The sequence below is a fragment of the Equus przewalskii genome, chromosome 20, assembly GCF_037783145.1.
Source record: "Equus przewalskii isolate Varuska chromosome 20, EquPr2, whole genome shotgun sequence".
NCBI lineage: Eukaryota > Metazoa > Chordata > Mammalia > Perissodactyla > Equidae > Equus > Equus przewalskii.
Window position 1 is genome coordinate 30960154 of NC_091850.1, and position 14844 is coordinate 30974997.

Genomic DNA, 14844 nt, shown 5'->3' on the forward strand with positions numbered 1-14844 from the left:
AATAACACTGGACCAAAAAAGTAATATTACTCATAGATTATGGCTCTGCCTTGAAACCTGTTTGCAGATAATTTATAGGAGGATGTACGAAATTGGGTATATGTGAAAGGAAATGGAAATCAAAGTTCACAAACGCATAGCTTATCTGAAATTTAGACTTTGGCAACCTCAGGTTTTCCTTTCTTGACATGGCCCTGGATGGAAAGTAAGTTGAAAAGTGCTTTTTTTGAGAAGTGAAATAACTTTTTTAAGGCCTCTGCATCAAACCCATTAACATTAATTTCTACGTCATCCCTCGAACCTTATCTAACATGCAGTTCTTAATAAACATGGTTATCTAATTCTTCAATTAGATGTCTCCAGGGGATTTGAGATAGAATTGGGACTGTCAGAGGTAGGTCCTGTAGAGTAAGGCGTGACAACAGATAGCCTGATTAGAAGAAGAAAGGGGGAAACGGCTAGACTCAAAGAAACAAAACTGTATTACATCATTATAAAACAAGAGAAGTTCATAATGACAGCCTTGTGTCTTCAAGAAAAGCTTAAGTTATGTTGACTATCCTTTGTAATACATAAACTTTTTGAAAAGAATTTCTTACAAAATGGTTAAAATGGAGTTTTGGTGTCCAAAAGGAATAAGTTTTGCTCATATGAGAAAGTCATTTATGTAATGATGATAAATGTAAAGTTACAATAAATCCTTTTTTCAGGATGGGGGTGGGAATGGATCATGTATATCAATAGCGAGTCTATTAGTACTGGCTTCGTTTCCTGAGTAAACTGGGATTAATAATTCTGCATAGGAGTGCTGTGGGATGTTTGAAAGAGGGTGGAAAGTAGAAAGTGCTATATAATTGTAAGCGATCAAGATGATGACAGTAAGGAAAAGTGAATGCATACACCCTCCCCAAAAAAGCTCTGCCTAAGGAGATGAGCTGAGAAAATTGAAGAGCTCAGATTTAAAAAGACAGAAGAACAGAAAGGGGGGCCGTGGGTTAACTTCTCCGTGGATGGTGAAGTAGCAGGACTGCTCTTCCACTTTCCAGGAGATAAGAAGTGATCCAAGAGATTCTGCCAGAGACAGGGAAATAGGAATGCTCTGAACCAATCCTGAGGTGTCACCCATCTCTGTTCATGAATGAGTGTAAACCTGTGGCCCTCCAACTGGGATGGAGCTCTGTGAATCTAAGGGACCAGCTCTTGCATTTTTCCCCATTATTTTTTTCCCTGCTCAATACCAACATGGAGGAACACCAGGACCTGTGTAGTGTCTTCCTTAGGCTATTTTCAGTTTTATTTTATATCTGCCCTGTGTTGGACAACTTCGGTGTTCTGCTGTTTTTTCTATTGTATATGGTCAGGTTGCAGTATTTTTCTCCCTCTTTTTTAATCCTCTTAATGAACGTATACTTGAAAAATGAAAGTTGCTTGTTGCAGGAAGATTCTAGTTGGTTTCAAGGAGGAAGCAAGACAAGTTGGCCATCACGTGTGTCTGCATCTCTCTTGTATGTGTTGATTGAATTTCTATACTATTTCCTCAAGTCACCTCACGTACAAAATTGTTATGATCTCAGAATCCAGGAAATAAACAGCAAATGTGCTTTATTTCAATGTGGGAATTTCACATTCTGTTGTCTATTACTGGAAAAAAAATTTACTTTCTGCATAGTTTGGTTATGGTTATGGTGGCACCAGTCATGTTGCTGTGTTAAGGTGGTGTCAGCATTCCCTTTATAAACTTCCTTTGTCAGGCTCTTGTAACTTGCCTGTAAAATTCTGCCTCGAGTCTGTGACTTGCTCTCAATCCTAGAGGGTTTTAAGAAAGAAAAAAATAAATATATCTTAAATTGAATAAAATATTAAAGAGCCAACTTGATTAACAGTGGCAATCTCGAATTGTTCAAATCTAGTTGCTATTTTTTCATGAACTCCAAATCCTGAAGTGTAATTTTTGAATTCAGGAAGTTCTCTCACTCTGTGTGACTGTTAGTTCTGTTGGAAGTTCATCTTTGCATCAGAGAAGGACATTTTATCTCTGCAGGTAAGCCAACTCAACATCTGGGTGAGAGAATAATTCAATTTTTTAAAAACTTGTTTTTAGTAAAGTCTTGTAAGGGTTACACAGTGGAAGGGCAGAAAACCCAAGGGCAGGGAGGAACCATTTATTAGTGTTCCGATGCTGTCTTTCTTCAACCTGAGAGACAAACTCACAGAAATCCTGCTTCAATCACCTTTTCTCTCTTGAGCTATTTGCGTATTTTTTCCCTTTTTAAAGTTTTAGCTCAAATTCTACTTTTTATTTTAATAGCAAGGGACTTCTGGGGGCAGAAGTGAACAGAAAGAACCACACATCAAATTCACTTTGTAAAAGTGTCTCTGATGGCTTATCAGTGAGTAAGCCAGCGTGTTGTGGAAGTGAAAGGCTTTTTCAACTGAACTGTCTTTCTGGAAAACTTTAATTTTAACTGCCAGTTTGTCTGCACTCCTCAGTTTTTAACCTACCAGCTCAGTGATAGCGTGGGTGACCCTGAGGCTTTTGTTGAATTTACTTTCAGAGATCAAGGCTCTGGTCGGGACACTCTCCCTCTGGGGAGGTTTTCTGCTCTCTCTGACTTCAAAGCAAACTGAGCCCAGAGAGAGATAACAGGCATAGTGGGGGTATATGAGTCAAATTTTCGTCAAGAATATTTTGAGGTAGGGTTCTCAGCATGAACCAAGCTATGTACAACTTTTAATCACCTTCAAAGCTCTAAAAGATAATGGTTGGTTTTAGTAAGTTAAATTTGAATTGAAAGCCAATGAGTTGAAAAAATAGCAGCTGTGTTATAGGACCCTAAGCTAAATGTACATCTGGACAAAAGGAACTTATTCAAGGTTCTACAAGCAAAGGAAGGAACTTGGGGTGGGAAAGAGGTCAGAGAAGCCCTGTTACCACCTTGCTGGGTGATTTTTGCTAAGTTGCTACACTTCTCTGAGAATCAGTTTCTCTCTTCATAAAAAAAAAGAAGAGCAAACTATCATGATAATAGTTATTTTTTGTCATTTATGCAGGGATTCGAAAACGTTTTCTGGAAAGGTCTAGATAGCAAATATTACCAGCTGTGCAGACCACATGTTCTCTGTCCTAGCTACTCAGCTCTGTTCTTGTAGCTAGAAAGCAGCCATAGACGCAATATATAAATGAATGGGTGTTACTGTGTTCTGATAAAACTTTATTTACAAAACCTGGTAGCCCACAGGCTATAATTCTGACTCCTGGTTTAATGCATGCTTGCATACTTATCATGTGCTAGGTACTGTGTTATCTGCTTTACATACATTAGTGCACCTAATGAGGAAGGTACTATTATTGTCATGAGCATAAGAATGAGGAAGTAAAAGCTTAGAAGGTTAAGCTTCTTGTCCAAGTGCACATAGCTAGTAGAAGCCAGAACTGAGTTTTGGCATCAAGTCCACCTGCCTCAGCTTCTCTTTTCTTTAGACGGACTTACCTTTCTACCTAGGAGAGCTTCCATAAGGGAACTGCGAAGTCCCAGCACTCTAGACTAGGAAATGTAACCCTAATCTTAACAACTCCAGCTGATGAGTGCCATTGAATAGTTTGCCACAGAATGTATTTTTCAGATGATTCTTGGAATTTAGCTTGGTAATATGGGTCAAAATAATTTTTTTTCTGATATGCAACTATACTTGTTTCACCCATATTTTAGCTTAAAGCAGAGGGATTCTCCTTCTCTCCAAATTTATTTAATAATTTTTCCACTTGTTTTTTCCCCTTGAAAGCAAGAGAAGAACTATGAAGATGCACTATTTACTTAGACCTGAGTTTCTCTTTTAAGTGGGAAAAACCCAAAGCATATTTTTTCTGTTTCCCCCTGCCAAGAGAAAAAGAAAAGAAAAGAAAGAAAAGAAATGGAAACAATGAGAAAGCCTTGGCAAGTACCATAGAGATGGTGAATTGTAGTTCAACGTGAATGCCATTCCCATCCTCTTGTGTGATTTGACAATCACTGAAGGGCCTGCATTTTCAGCTGTATGGCATTTGTAATGTGGAAAAGTGTATGCATTTTTACAATAAGGTTATTGGATTGACTCAGGCAAAACAGCTCATTTGGCAAGACTTAGAAGTAGACTGAGAATCCAACTTGGTTTATCTCCATCAGGGAGGGGAGAAGGCCCTCAATATCTCATATCTTCCAGCTGGCTCTGCCTAGCTCCCAGGGCAGGCTGGGACTGAATAAGAAGACAGTAGAATATTTACTAGAAAATTGCCCACATTTTCAGTGCTATAGAAAGAACCAACTGTCAAGCTTTTCTGTAGACTGGCTGTGATCTGTGATGTCCTTCACAACTCTTTTTTTGGATTTCCCAGGCGATCTTATCAGAGGGCCTCTGAAAGGGAACTTGGGCTCAGAGGAATGTCTGTAATGCATCAAAGATCCCCAGTGAAACTGACCTAGGCCCGGTGAACTTCCTCACTGCAAAGGTTACCTCTTAACCAATCAGGTCTGGAAGGGCACAAACAGGCCCTAAGATCTGGGCTTCCAGAACAAAGTATACATACATCCCCACGTCTGTATAGTTCCATGGCTGGGATGCCTGGAGCATCCTTTCTTCATGATGGAGCCATTCTGGCTTCTGAAACTTGCTGAATTCGCCCTGGCGTTTGGATTGGAGTCATGAATGTTTTGTGGACAGTAAACCTTCCTGGCAATTCTCTGAAGGTCTTCTTGGATTAACTCTGTTCAAAGTCTGGTTCAACCAAATCAGCATTTAGAGTTTATTTTCTGGGACTAGTGATACAGGTGCATAGTTGCCACTATCATCACCATCAAGCAGTAAATAGTGACCTGTTTGGGGACATCAGTGCCATCACCTCTTTTTCTAGAATCTCTCACTTCTATGAATCTCCACATTCGGGGGTCCCCATGCTTATCCCTCATTTTGATGCCCCACCCACGCCTGGCCTTTCCAGGCTTGCTATATCTCTCTGTATCTTACTCATTTCTCTAATCCTGACACAGACATGTTATTTGTGTTGGCATAAAGTCTCATTGCATTGTTTTTAGGAAAATTAATCTTCCATTTTTTTATTGCAATTAGATCTGAAGGGGGAAAAACTAGATAAAATTTCTCATCGCTTTTTTTCTGACTAACAAAGGAATGCCAACAGTACACTAGGTTGAATGATAGTTCTCCAGGAGAAGCAATTAATATATGTATAACATTAAGGTACATGGTTACATTAGAAATAACGTTAAACTTTTGAAGACCAGATGTTTCAGGAGGAACTCCCTACAAATGAACTAGAAAGTACATGTTTATGATAACAGGATGCAGAATAAGCTATACCTGTAAACCATTTAATCTCTTTATAGAGAAGACACCAGGGCAAAAATGTGATATTTGAATTCTCGAATTATCTGGAGTGTTTAATTAATTATCTACTTATTGATGTAGAATTGTACTTCTAGGAAATTATAGAGCTTATTTTTATGATTGTTCCCACAGAGAGGTAATTATCCTCTTCTTTTTTATTTCTGGTAAAATTTAGTTTGCTGGAAAGAGTAAAAGATGCAATAAGATTAAACATTTAATTACAAATCAGCAGCAGAGAAATTTTTCAATTCTTCTATCGTGTTGTTTAGAAACACATTTCATTTTAATCTGTTGTTTTGGTAAGTTTATCTGAATTACATTTCTTCTAAATATACAGTAGGGTCAGAGTTTCCCCCAGAGAATCATACTATCCAAAGCAAATTAAGTTAATGACAGAGTAATACTACTTCCTCCCTAACCAAAATTTTTTTTCTGTTTATAATAGTGATATATATTCACCCAAGAACATTTGGATGATAGATAATATTATATGAAATTGTATAAAAATGTCATTCATAATCCCACTGCCCGTGAATAACCAGTGTTACCATTTGATACCATTCCAGCCCTTATTCATTCTTGTATACACCAGTGTGCATACAGCAATGGGGACATGATAAGAATATTAACCCAAATTTAACGGGATTGTGTCATCATCTGCATAGTTTCAGCCTCCAACTGCAACCTCCCAGCTCCACTTTAGCCCAGTTATTTCTGGGAGTCTCTGAGGTGTCCCAAATAAGATCATAAATAGTTTCTAGTGTGTTATTCTATTTCTCTTACTGCTTTCTTCTGCCCTTGCTTCTTGGTCACTTCAGCATCTAGAAGAATGGCTGGTACAGAGAGCTTCTCAATAAACATTTATTGAGGTATTCAGTAAATAAAAAGTACCCTTGAGGGACATACCCCAACAGTGTCCCAACTGCTGGTACTCTTTCTGGAGACACTGTTGTCCCACTAAGGGTGCAGTCTCCTCATGCTCTTTCTGAAGTTCTCACCACGCTGAAGGTGCTAGAAGCATACTTCACATAGAGTTGTGGAGAAGGCCCCAATTCCTAGCTCCGTGCCACACCTTGTCACCCAAAACATCAATGCCTTACTGAGCAGGTCCCCATATCTCATGAAGTCCCTTTTGGAACGTTTCCTTCAGCTTCTGCCCACAGTCCCTCTTCACTAGACTCAGACATAGTGTTGGGAATAACACTGGAAACAGAAACGATATCTCCTCCAGTTTTGTGTCCTTATTTCACTTCTCTCCAAACATATTCACACAGTTGAAATTTGGTTATAAGAGAGAAAAGAAATTACATAGTTGGGACTCAGCAAATATGTTTAGAAGGCATGAACAGTGGGTAAAGTCACCTCAATGCCTCAGTGGCATGTTTTGCCTGAGAAAGTGGGAGAAAGGCAGTACTATCTTATTTACCTTGGTTACCTCTTGGTGATAGTGGTAGTAAGTGCTATATTAGAGCTGTACTTTCCTCTCTGTATTCTTTTTTTTTTTTTTTAAAGATTTTATTTTTTTCCTTTTTCTCCCCAAAGCCCCCCGGTACATAGTTGTGTATTCTTCGTTGTGGGTTCTTCTAGTTGTGGCATGTGGGACGCTGCCTCAGCGTGGTCCGATGAGCAGTGCCATGTCCGCGCCCAGGATTCGAACTAACGAAACACTGGGCCGCCTGCAGCGGAGCGCGCGAACTTAACCACTCGGCCACAGGGCCAGCCCCTCTGTATTCTTTTTTTTAACCTCAACTAGATCATCTACCTTCTTCATTTTTCCCTTCTAGAATCAATGCCAGTCCTCCATCCCAGAATACCTCTCTCTCTCTCCATCTCCACACATGTGTATGCACTCACACATTAGAAGGATCATTTCCATCCATAATGGACCAATAGGATGAGGTTTGACCTCTCACTTTCTCTCTCCCTTTTTTTCCAGGCAGTCTTTCTGAGAAGCTGACAATATTAGTGAGCTGACTTCCCTCTGCTGTTTCCTGTCATTCTTTTTCAATGGATCTGTTTCAGGTTTTGATGAAATTTTCATGTTCTAGGCCTATTTATTTATTTATTTTTGGTATTGGATTAATTCAATTTCTTGAATTATATAATCAGTTTCACTTTTCTTATGATTTACACTATCCATTTGCTGAGGCCAGACTCATCCCTTGAAGCAGAAGGAGATTTTAGTTTATGCAAGACAAAAGGAATCAAGTTCATTTTAATATGCAATATCAAATACTAAAGGGAAAGAAGTGATGAAAGTTTCAGTTTTGGAAACACAATGATTGTTTCTGTTCCTAGCACTTTGGCATGTGAGAACTTTTCGAGGTCATAATTTGAATCATAAACATGATGCCTTTGGGGGCTGGCCAGCTCCAAGCATGCCCGAAGACTTGGGGATGCCTTTCACCTCTAGCAAAGCCTCTCCCAAGAGCCCTTTCTGGGTCATTGGGGTGTTTTGCTGTTGAAGATTGAAGAACAAAAGTGCGGACAGTATCCAGGAAAGAAAGTAATCTGGGATTCCTCAGAATGATTTTGAAAACTATCCCAAATCTTATTTTTATTCTTTCCCTGCATGAACTCAGTCCTTGGCTCATATCAAATGCTTTCCTGCCTCTCTGTCTTCTCTCATGTCATTCCCAACTTGGCACCAAGGCCATGGGTAAGATACTAAAATGGCGCTCCCGACCGCATCCCTGAAGCCACCTGTGACCTTCAAGGCCTGGATTGATCCCCTCCATTTCTTTGTTGCCTTTTCTAACTGTTCTAGCCCTTATTGAGTTTCCTTTCACTCTGATCACCTCCAGCATTCACAGTCTGTATCACACTAATTAGCTATTTGGTATGGGTCCAACTTATGGACTGGAAATCAGAACACTTATGTCTTAGCCCAAGTTCATTTACTAGGTAAATGTCTTAGGTCATATCACCTTTCTGACTTTTGTGAGTCTTATTTTTCTGATATAAAAAAACGGAAGAGTAGGTAGTTATCTCTAAGATGAGATTTAGTTTAATTCTATTACTTCTGCTGCTCATGTAGATTTTAACTGCACACAGAGCCACACCAGACAGTTCTATCTTTCTCGTGCCTACCTGAATGCTATATGCAAAGACGAACTCAATAAATGAATATTTAGTGACTGATTCAAACCCCCAGAAAGTAGAAATATTTTAATTTTTATTCTATTCTTCAATGAATAGGGGAATTAATATCAAACATTTATTGTTGTGTTTTAGACTCAGTCTACAATTAGCCCAAGGTTTCCTACATTTCCTGCATTCGGTAGGATTGTAAAATGAGAACTGGTGGTCAGCAGATGACCCTGAAACCTTATACAATTTTAAGTATCTCTTCCTGCATGACAAAGGTTCTCCGCTGGGGCAATTTGTCCCCCGGGACAAAATATATGTAACAATGACTAGACATTTTTGATTTTCACAATTGAGGAAGTGCTACTGGCGTTTAGTGGGTAGGGGCCAGGGATGCCATTAAATATTCTACAAAGTACAGGACAGCCTCTTATAACAAAGAATTATTTGGCACAGAATGTCAACAGTGCCTAAGTAGAGAAATCCTACAATACAGGAAGCCTATTGAGGATAGAGACTATATCTTTTTCATATTTGTTCCCTAGAGATCAATATTTGTTTCTCACATCCTCCAAAAACTGACTTAATTCTGTCAGTCTGGTTTTAATATTAGATGCATTTTATGGAACTAAATTGTTTCAAAATTGATCATCTATGGGGGCCTCGTATTTGGTAATTTTTTAATAATTCGAATATAAAATTAACCAATTAACAATCATGATTCTAACAGATAAAGTTTGGCATCAGAGTCTTTAACACTGTAGTTCTCTATATATTGGGCCTAAATAATGTTTTTCACAAATAATAATATAATCCCTTTATAATGAATTCCCTGAAGTTGAAATTTCCCCCAAAGTCATTTAATTATGATAAATAAATTGTGTGACTATGAAGCACATTTTCACATCTGAAGGTAAAAGAGTGATGATATTCTGTAATTGAATTAGTGAGTGAAGAGAGAAGGAGAGACATATGTTACTTATATCTTTAGTGTTAATATTTTCATTTTCCCAACTTTAGCTTTGAATATAGTACTGTTTTTTTTTTAATGACTTGAAATTTTATGTAGATTCTGTTTCTATTTGCCAGTGATGGTGCAGACATTTAGAAAATGCTAGTTCCTAGACTGATTGATCCATTCAATCAAATGTTTATAGATTGCTCTCATGTACAAGGTCTTTATCTACAACGGTAGATAAAGATTGAAGAATGAGAAATATGTTCTCTAGCAGAGTACAGGCAATTAGGACAGATAACATATCTCTATATATCTATAATATAAAAAAGATATTAAAAAGTTTATGGGACAGATACAAATCAAGGTCTATTATAGTTTGGAAGAGGAAAGATTATTTCCAACTGGTGGGAGCGATTGGAAGAGATAAGTCAGAGAGGAAGTTTGGGATCAGGAAATATGAATAGTCTTTACAGAGAAATGAAGTGCGTCCTTTACCCTGTAGTCTTTGCTCTCCCTGGTCATTAACAAAACCACCACTTATTGTGTGTGCAACTTCTTAGAGCCTTTGATTTTCTAAGTGAACCTCAAGAGAAGGAGAGATTATGCAGCACATCTCAAATTTATTAGTACAGGTGTCACTTTATTTATTTGTCAGGATTGGAGTTCCAGGGCATACATGCCAGAAAATGCTATTCTACTCTAAAGGAGCTGAATGAATATGGAGGAGACAGGCTTTTGGATAGTTTTGACATCACATTTGGGGAAGGAGAAGAGAAGTAGCAATTCTTACATGACAGGAAGTGTGCTGCATCTTGTACATAACCAATTTCATGGGCCACCACAAAGCTCCAGTCCAAGGAACGTGTTGATCTGGACATCAGGGTTGAGCAGAGAAATGCCTCGAGACTTTCGGATGCCATGTAGGATTACATGAGTGTTTCATGTCTGTTTTCTCCATAATAAATCAAGAATGTGGGTAAGCTCCATATTAACATTCAGACTGGCTATATCACTTAGCCTGTTCCTTACCTGCCATTATGTAGGATCAGTATATGAAGAGCATGTTCTAGGCCCTCTTTTTATTTTTTTTTTACCATTTCCAGATAAGAAATTTAATCTTTGGGATTATTTTTTTCTTTCTAAAATGAAACAACCCTGGCAGTTTTGAAAGAGGTACAGAACGTTTCTTTAATTGGAAATCATTGTTTCCTGTATTTGGCAATGGGGCCCACTTGGAGCTGAGGGGTCCCTAGGTCAAAATGTGGAATTCATTCCAACAACATCAAAGTCTCCTCCGTCCACTCCAGAAGGCAGAGAGCAGACACATCAGCTTGATCCAGCACATACTTTTCTTGCAACCGATGGGTTATTTATTGTTTTTGCACACACTGACAAGCAGTGAGACAAGGCAGTGACTGAGGAGGCATCTTGCCAAATGACTGCCTCCCCCAAGCATCTGCAAGAGAACATTATAAAACCATAGAATATTAGAGTTGAAGGGAACTTAGTGACCCAAATGAAAGAAACCCGCTCTCAGACAAGAAAGGGAGAAACTGAGGCCCAGAAAGTTCAAGTGACCTGCCTTAACCAATCAGACCGTAAAAGGAGATTTTGGACTCAACATGTCACTCCTAAGTCAGTATTCATTTTTCTACATCATAAATTAGGATTCATGATTTGGATTTTATTATATTATACAGTTTCTATCCACACTTGGTTTTTTTCACTTTTAGTTTTTTTGAATGTATATTGCGATTCCGGCTATCCTTTTCTTAGACACAAGTATTTGGAGATTTCTAACCAGAAACACTAGATGGTTCTGGCAAAGTTGAGTTTGGATGTACTGGAACACAAAGAGATCTGCAACAGGGATTCAGTTTTGTTGAAAACCCATTGAGGTTGAAAAATGAAAGACAAAACTTCCAGGTAGAAATGTGTTCGTGGTTTTAGTGTATCCAAAAAATTGAGAAAGAGTTGGAGAATTTGAACCAAACTGCTCGTTGCTTAACTTGCTCAACTCTGCTCAGCACTACAGGAAAATTGCGTAGAAAACACTGGAAATAGGTTTAGTTTGTAAATATACCAACTGGTGAGATGGAAAGCATCCTAATGACCAGCAGGAAACATTTCTGTCCTCGAATTGCCGCAAATGTAAGACCACAACAAGGGTGGAGGCATTGTGCAGACAACGCTTTGAATCAAAGAATTCCAGTGTTTTCAGAAAGTCCTCCCAGCTTAAGCCAAGGCAATGACCAGTCTGCCAAAACAATATTGAGCCCATGCTTTTATTCTCAATATATTGTCCACTAGGCAATTAGCAAATATTGCTAAGCACCGACTGTGTGCCAGACACTGGGGATACAATGTCTTTTAGAGGTATTCTTTCTCCTGAGCAAGTCATCTTCTATCACGGAATTTCTGGGGGACCTCTGAAAATGGTACTTAGCCTTCAGTTCAAGGACACTGCAGCAGATGTCCAGGTGTATCTTTGACTTGTCGTGAGAGGGAACTTGAACTCAGTCCACAACTGAAGTTCAAATATGGATATTCTTGTCTGATGCCCTGGACTCAGGGATGGGATGGCAGTCAGAGATCATGAAACCCCTGAGAGAAAATCCACATGAGTGAAGACAGTAAGCCCAGTGGTGTAGGTAGAACAGGCCATGGTCTGGATGTTGGAGAGAGCAGTAGTTCCAGCGTTGGTGTGAAACTGTACTTAACACAACCATTTCTCCCTCACCTCCAATGGGGGCTTATTTCATTCTACCATGTATTATGGTATTTACATGTGTCTTTCTCTGTCTAGACACTAAGCCTCGTAAAGACAAGATATGTATTTTTTAAGATACTAAATTTTGTTTTTTTCTCTTGCTTCAAAAGAAATGCATGCTTATTATCAGACACTTGGAAAATAAAGATAAACAAAATGAAGAAAGAAGCAGTTAATATGGTGGTACATAACCTTATAATATATAGAGATCTAAATATATGTATATACACATACATATTCACGTTTATACATACATGTAACAATCACATAAAAGGATAATAAAATGGACTATAGATATACTGCTTTGTTATCTACATAAAAGTAATCATACATCTTTCTGTGTCATTAAATATTCATCAACACTATAATTTTTTTCTTTTTTCTGCTGAGGAAGATTGGCCCTGAGCTAACATCTACGCCCATCTTCTTCTATTTTTTATGTGGGATGCCACCACAGCTTGGCTTGATGGGTGGTATTTAGGTCTTTGCCTGGGATCTGAAGGTGTGAACCCTGGGTCACCAAAGCTGAGCACACAAACTTAACCACTACACTACCAGGCCAGCCTCTACACCATCATTTTTTAATAGCTTCATAGCAATCCTTCTTATAGGTATACCATAATTTATTTAACTAAATTTCTTACAATTAGACATTATTTCCAAGTTTTCTATTATTTTTTAATGTGCAATAGATACCATTGTGGCTAATTTTTTCCACATATTAAAGATCTCTCCATTAGAACAGAGTTTTAGAATAGAATTCATGGGACAAAATGCAAAATTTTACGAAATCTGACAAATGTATACAGTTGTGTAACAGCCATCATAATCATGATATAGAACACTTCTGTCACTTCAAAAATGTCCCTTGCGTCCATTTGCAGTCCATCCTCCCTTGTCATTCCTTGGCTCCTGTTAACCACTGAGCTTGCCTTCTTTGACTACAGTTCTGCCTATTCTAGAATTTCATATAAATGAAATACACTATGTAATTTTTTATTTTTCAGTCTTGACTTCTTTTACTTAGCATAATGTTTTAGGATCCATCCATGCTGTGTGTTTGTCAGTAGTCTGTTTCTTTTTGTTGCTGAGTAGTGTTCTAGTGGATATCACACTGTGTTTATTCCATTTACCATCTGATGACTATTTGTTTTTCCCCTATTTTTTGTTATTATGAGTAAAGCTGCTGTGAACACATGAGCCCAAGTCTTTGTGTAGGCATGTATTTTCATTTTTCTTCAGTACATTTTTAAAACCTGAATTGCTGAGTCATATGGTAAATATATGCTTAACTTTATAAGAAATCCAAATTTATGAACATTTCAATTGCCCAACATTCTTGCCAACCCTTGGGTATTCTCAGTCTTTTTGATTTTAGAAATTCTAGAATATGAGTAGTAATGTTCAATTATAGTTTTAATTTCCATTTCCCTGGTGACTAGTGATTTTGAGAATCTTTTGCCACCTGTATGTCTCCTTTGGTGAAGTATCTGTTCAAAATCTTTGCTCTTTTTGTTGTTTCTGTTGTTTTGGCCTTAATGAGTTGTAAGAGTTTTTAAAATATATATTTTGGATAAAAGTTCTTTATTGGACATAAGTTTTGTAAATATTTTCTCATATAAGGGTTTGTGGGGCTTTCCTATTTATTTTCTTCACAGTGTCTTTGGAAGAGCAAAAGTTTTAAATTTTGATGAAATCAAATTTTTCAATTTTAAAATACTTCATGCTTTTTGTATCCAATTTAAGAAAACTGTCTAACCAGAGGTCACTAGATTTTCTCCCATGATTTCTTCTGGAAATTTTATAGTTTTAGCTCTTACTAAAACTATATTTGGTTCTGTTCCATTTGAAGTTATTTTTTATATATTGGAGAATGTAAGAGTCAACATGATTCCTTTTTTTTTACGTATGGATATTCAGTTATTTCAGCACTATTCTTTGAAAAGATTTCCTTTCCCCCACTGAATTGCCTTGGCACATTTGTTGAAAATTAATTGGCTATTTATATGAGAGTCTGTCTATGAATTTTAATTTTGTTCCTTTGATCTATATGTTTAATGTATGACAATACCATTCTGTCTTTTTAACTTTGTTTTTTTTTTAAAAAAACTTATTTTGGCTATTTTAGCTCCCTTGTAATTCTTTCTTTCTTGTTTTTTTTTTGAGGAAGATCAGCCCTGAGCTAACATCTGTCGCCAATCCTCCTCTTTTTGCTGAGGAAGACTGGCCCTGAGCTAACATCCATGCCCATCTTCCTCTACTTTAGCATGGCTTGCCAAGCAAGGCTATGTCTGCACCCGGGATCTGATCCAGGGAACCCCAGGCTGCCAACACAGAATGTGCGCACTTAACCGCTGTGCCACTGGCCAGCCCCAAGTTTGTTTGTGTTTCTATACACATTTGAGGATCAGCTTGTCAATTTCTAAAAGGTGCCTGCTGGGATTTTTAATTGGGATTTCATTGAATCTATAAATTAATTTGGAGAGAACTGACATCTTAACAATATTGAATATTTTAATCCATAAGCATCACTTTATGTCTTTTAAATTTTTTCAGCAATGTTTTATAGTTTTCTGTGTACAGGTCATGTATATATTTTGTTAAGTTTATATCTAAGAATTTTATAGTTTTTGTGCTATAGTAAATGATA

At 37.7% G+C, this 14844-nt stretch overlaps 1 long non-coding RNA gene across 1 annotated transcript in view; it reads left to right on the forward strand.

Moving 5' to 3' along the window:
- Nucleotides 1-1783: 1783 nt before the first annotated feature.
- LOC139077843 (uncharacterized) overlaps nt 1784-14844 on the forward strand; it is a 145098-nt gene continuing 132037 nt past the window's right edge. The window contains exon 1 of the long non-coding RNA XR_011530419.1: nt 1784-2041. This is a non-coding gene — a long non-coding RNA (uncharacterized lncRNA). The remainder of the gene's footprint in view (nt 2042-14844) is intronic.